At 42.4% G+C, this 5,721-nt stretch overlaps 1 long non-coding RNA gene across 1 annotated transcript; it reads right to left on the minus strand.

Moving 5' to 3' along the window:
• Positions 1-1,485: 1,485 nt before the first annotated feature.
• Positions 1,486-4,319, minus strand: LOC116970192. The gene is made up of 3 exons (XR_004411050.1): positions 4,264-4,319; positions 4,078-4,173; positions 1,486-1,545 (listed from the first exon to the last, which is right to left on the minus strand). It is a non-coding gene; the product is annotated as an uncharacterized LOC116970192 (long non-coding RNA).
• Positions 4,320-5,721: the final 1,402 nt, after the last annotated feature.

Below are 5,721 nucleotides of genomic sequence, written 5' to 3' on the forward strand. Positions count from 1 at the left end.
AAGTAACATGAGCAAATTTGCAGATGACGCAAAGCTGGGTGACAGTGTGAACTGTGAGGAGGATGCCATGAGGATGCAGAGGGACTTGGGACAGGTTGGGTGAGTGGGCAAATGCATGGCAGATGCAGTTTAATGTGGATAAATGTGAGGTTATCCACCTTGGTGACAAGAACAGGAAGGCAGATTGTCTGAATGGTGTCATTGGGGAAAGGGGAAGTACAAAGAGATCTGGGGGTCCTTGTTCATCAGTCACTGAAAGTAAGCACACAGGTCCAGCAGGCAGTGAAGTAAGCTAATGGCATGTTGGGCTTCAAAACTAGAGGAATTGAGTACAGGAGCAAAGAGGTCCTTCTGCAGTTGTACTAGACTGAAGTGAGACCAAACCTGGAGTATTGTGTGCAGTTTTGGTCTCCAAATTTGAGGAAGGGCATTCTTGCTATTGAGAGAATGCAGCTTAGGTTCACAAGGTTAATTCTCGGGATGACAGGACTGTCATATATTGATAGAATGGAGCAGCTGGGCTTGTATAGTCTGGAATTTAGGATGGAAGGGGATCTTATTGAAACATATAGGATTATTAAGGAATTTGACACGCTAGAGGCAGGAAACATGTTCCTGATGTTCAGGGAATCCAGAACCAGGGGCCACAGTTCAAGAATAAGGCATAGGCCATTTAGAGATGAGGAAAAACATTTCACCCCGAGTTGTGAATCTGTGGAATGATCTACCTCAGAAGGCAGTGGAGGCCAATTCTCTGGATGCTTTCAAGAGAGAGTTTGATAGAGCTCTTAATGATAGCGGAGTCAGGGGATATGGGGAGAAGGCAGGAATGGGGTACTGATTGTGGATGATCAGACATGATCATATTGAATGGCTCGAAGGGACTACTCCTGCACCATTTGTCTATTATTGTAACATGTCGGAGATAATATGATGGAACATTTTAAGATCAGCGGCAGATTTAAATGTGTGGGGGTTGGAAATATTGTCACTACTTATGGGGAGAAGAAAAATAAAACCTGAAATGTATGATGGCCTTTAATAAATTCTATAAGAATAACAGTAAAAGGAATGTGGAACTCACAGGGTGGCCTGAAGACAATATTGCAGATAAATTTAAGTTGAAGTAGGATAAATACATGAAGTTTCCTGGAATTTGGGGCATTATTGTCGAATGTGGTGAGTAGTTCGACAGATGGAACATTGACCTAGTACTGAAATACTGGTAAATGCAGCATTTATTTCAGAAATTTAACCCACCATTTTGTGACTGTGCACTTTCACTTTGCCAACTGTAGTGTAACCCCTCACCTTCAGAAATATCACACCGTCCTTGTGGTCTATCTGTCCCTGTAATTTTGAGAGTTCCTCCTGAATGGAATTTAAATTCTCTTGAATCTCTTGAAGATTTTTCTCCATTGTTTTTACAATCTTCTCCTCTTCTTCCCGGACATCTCCGAGTAAGCGCTGCTCTCTCTCAGTGAGAATCTGGTGCAGTTCAGCAAACTGGGATGTGATCAGTGACTGAAGGTTGTGTGACTCTTCCTGTCAGATGAAAGATGCAAATCAATATAAACCACGTCAAAGCAAAACTGGCAAAGTCTATAGCAAAATTGGGAAAATCAAGACACATTCTGGACCACAAATTATTACATACTCTGTATAATACACTCATATTGCCATATCTGAGTTACTGTGTGGAGATATGGGTTAACACCTACAAAACCAACCTACAGCCGTTATGCACATTACAAAAAACAGCAATAAGAATTATCAATAACGTTGGATATCTTGAACATACCAATTTATTATTCTTAAAGTCACATACACTGTAGTTCACTGATCTGGTTAAATTTAAGACTGCGCAAATCATGTACAAAGCAAGAAATAATTTACTTCCAAGAAATATACAAAAACTGTTTATGGAAAGACAGGGTGGGTATAATTTGAGGGGAACATAATTAAAAAAAACTCTTAAACAGAACAACTCTTAAAAGTATGTGCATAGCAATCAGTTTAAAAAGATGTACAAAAACACTTGTTTAAAGGGGTATTGGAATGAGGATAGGTGAGTGGGATATTTGTTATACTGATTGTATTGGGAAGGGTGATTATAGAGTGATGGGTTGTATATATGACTAAGATACTGTATAGTATATGCGGGTTTTTTATTTTATTTCTCTTTTTTGTATGGCTTTGTAAATATTTGATTAGTGTTCAAATGTAACTAATTTGGTGTACATATAGTGGATGGTGTACATATGGTGTACATATAGCAGCTAAATTTGTATAAGATAATTACAAGCAGTTGAATAAGGGGTGGGAATTAATAAGCTTTGGCTTCTTCCTGCTGCTTTTCGGACACATATGATTTCATTTATTTATAGATATTGTTTATGACACTTTATAAATATTCTTGTTTTGTTTTTTGTATGCTGTTTCACATTTGCTTTTTATTCTTTTATTCTGTTTGAAATAAATAATAAAATTAAATTTAAAAAATATATATAATGTGTCACTCTGCCGTGTTTCCTCATGACATGGAATGTAACAATCAGCTAATCAATGTCGAGTTCTGGAGTGCAGAAATATGCCATTCGGCCCAACATGTCCATGCTGGGCTCTGTACGTATCTACACTAATCCCATTTACATGTATTTAATCCATAGCTTTCATTACCTTGGCAATTTAAGTACTCGTCTTGATAATTATGAAATATTATGTGAAAGTAACGCACAATCAAATAATTCCCATTTCCCCAGTATAATTCCCTGCAGCCTATTCCATTTCATGTGTCCATTAACCCTCAGTGGACAGAACCAGGTCATCAGAAGTAGCAGACACCAGCACCACTTAGAATGACAGACTTCATAGAGTCACACAGCAAGATTGATTAGTAGGACTGGGTGTTACAATCCCTAAGATTTTCACTACAATTGACATTCATGGGGGTGACCACTAAGTGAATTTGGTAACAATCAGACACATCTTCAGTTGTGTACCTCAACGTCACTGGGTGTTTCGGCCTTTTATCACAAGACATCCTCAGTCGAGGCAGGCCCACCGCAGGGTGATCAGACCTGGGTGTGTGTCTTATTGCTGGTCTCTAGATGGTCACGTGGCAGCCCAGACAGCATCTATCCTCTTCAGCCACAGCCAGTGGCTGCTCCGTTCGGCAGCATTGGCAAGTTCTTTTCTTGCCCTCCTTTGTGCCTGCCCTCTGACTCCTACTTCCCTCAGGAGCCTTGCGGTGGAACTGGCTACAAAGCCCCTGCACCCCACCGCCACTGGACACACCCTTACACTCCAACCTCTCTCCTCTGCTGCAAGGTTTGAATATCAAAGCTTTTTCCTTTCATAAGCCTCATCCACAGCCTCCTCCCATGGGACCGTCAGCTCAATGATGAAAAAGTGTTAGATACCGACCAACACGCCCCATCTGCACTAGTTCCACTTGTCCGCATTTGGCCAAGACAGTTCTAAAACGGTGCTCTCCACAAATTTGTTTGAATATCTTTTAAATGTTGTTACGGTACCCGAGTATGCTACCTCATCTGGCAGCTCGTTCCATGTACCCTAGTACTTCCACAGTTGTCATTCACATTCATTTTAAATCTTTTCCCTCTCAGCTAAAACCAAAATGCTCCACATTCTCGATCCCCATACTAAGGGTACGAGATTGACCATCCAACATATCATTTCATTTCATGATATTATACACCTGCCACAGACTGCTGTGGTCCAGGGAGTAAAGTCCTTGGCTGCTCAACCTCTACCAAGAGTTCTGGCTCTCAACTACTGAGTTCTATAAAGGTTCTTGATTCTTGGTTTCTTGGTCCTCCAAAATATTCCAAATGGAATTTAAACTGGAGATGGTACCTCATGGTGGTACCCCATCTCCCCCCTTCCCCACCACTCTCTCCCTCTCCCCTCTCTCCTCCCCTCCCCCACCACTCTCTCCTCCCCCTCTCCATCTCCCTCTCCTCACCACTCTCCCATCCCTCTCTCCCAAATTATTGCACACATCACTGCATCAAATCCACACAAGAACATTAAATCGATAGCACAAAGCCTCACCTGAACTCCAGAAATGCTCTTTTTCTGTTCCTGCTCCATTTTCTGGATCTCTGATTCCATTTCTGTGAGAGATTCGAAAGAAGATTTCACCTGTTCCTGGGGTTGGGTTTCAGATCAGAGAATAAAAATGTCAGACATGGAAGAAAAGATTAGACAATGATGTGATCAAAAGTGATTTGGTTTTACCTTGTAGAATTCAATTGCTTCTTCTATCAGCGTTAAGCTGTGAGACTTGTGTTCCCGCGCAGTTGCACAAATCAAACAGATCAGTTTCTTGTCAGTTTTACAAAACAGCTTCAGTTCTTCCTGATGTTTCTCGCACTGAAGTTTGCGTTTCTTCGCTTTGAGATTCAGGCTCAGTGTTCGAGCTTTCTCAGACAGTCTAACCAAGGCCCGATTCACCCTGAGGGTGCGGTTTGCAGAATCCTCTCTGCATTCCGGGCAGGAGTTTCTCCCCTCCCTGTCCCAACTCTGTGTGATACAGGAGCGGCAGAAGTTGTGCCCGCAGTCCAGCGCCACCGGATCGGTGAAGAAATCCAGGCAGATGGGACAAACTACCTCCTCGGTCCAACTCCCGGCCGGGCGTTTCGCAGCCATTTTATTATCTCCCTGGTTCAATATGTTTTCACTGACGTGTAGTTGCTGAATCCCTGCATTACAGCGAGTTGCCACCGCATTACCGCGTGTGTCCACTGCGCTCGCTGCCGTCCCGGGCAATGCATGTTATTCGGCTGCAAGTGTTCAGTGTGAAGGTGTCCTGGCCACTTCCAACCAAAGATTCTCTAGGACAGTGATTCCCAACCTGGGGCCATACCATGGCAAATTTCAGGGGGGCACAGAAAAAAATTGGGATTTAGGGGGCCACAGGTTCAATCAAGTCAAGTCAAGTCACATTTATTTATATAGGGAGGTTTCACAGCAGTCGGGTCACGACCCATGACCCGTACTGTTGCTACGCTACTCCAACTGGAGTACACGCGATGAACTGCAGGTAGGCACTTCCCATTGTTTCCAGCGTAGCGGGCCCGTTAAAACCCCACCGCTGAAATTGTCAATTTTTGCCTGTAAATAATTATGGAAATCGGGATACGCGTGAGAGACATTTAGCCAACTTCACAATTCCAAAAGTGAGGAGAAATGACGGCAGATAGAAGCGAGAGCTGAAGGGACAACAACAGCCAGAGTGCTTGGCGAACATTGGCCGTTTGCTCACTGCATTTCATCAACTAAGGTGTTTTTTCTTGATTCCTTTGGCATCTAAAAAGTTTCAGAAGTGATAAATCTGGCTGTAATTTTTTTTAATCGTCCATGGTTCTCAAGTGGGTTTTTACAGACAAAATGAAAACGCATCGGAAGAAAAATTTACAGCCAGATTGATCACTTCTGAGATTTTTTAGATACCAAAGGAATCAAGAAAAAACACAAATAATGCCTTACTGTTGATGAAATGCAGTGAGCAAACGCGATAATTCACAATATTTTCAATTCCGATATCTGTACGGCCAATGTTTGTTTACCAAGCACTTTAGCTGCTGTAGTCCCTTCAGTTCTCGCTTCTCTTTACCTTCATTTCGCCTCACATTTGGAATTCTATAGTTGGGTACATGTCTCTCACACTTACCCCGACTCCCACAATTTTTTTCA

This window comes from Amblyraja radiata, unplaced genomic scaffold (assembly GCF_010909765.2).
Source record: "Amblyraja radiata isolate CabotCenter1 unplaced genomic scaffold, sAmbRad1.1.pri scaffold_623_ctg1, whole genome shotgun sequence".
NCBI lineage: Eukaryota > Metazoa > Chordata > Chondrichthyes > Rajiformes > Rajidae > Amblyraja > Amblyraja radiata.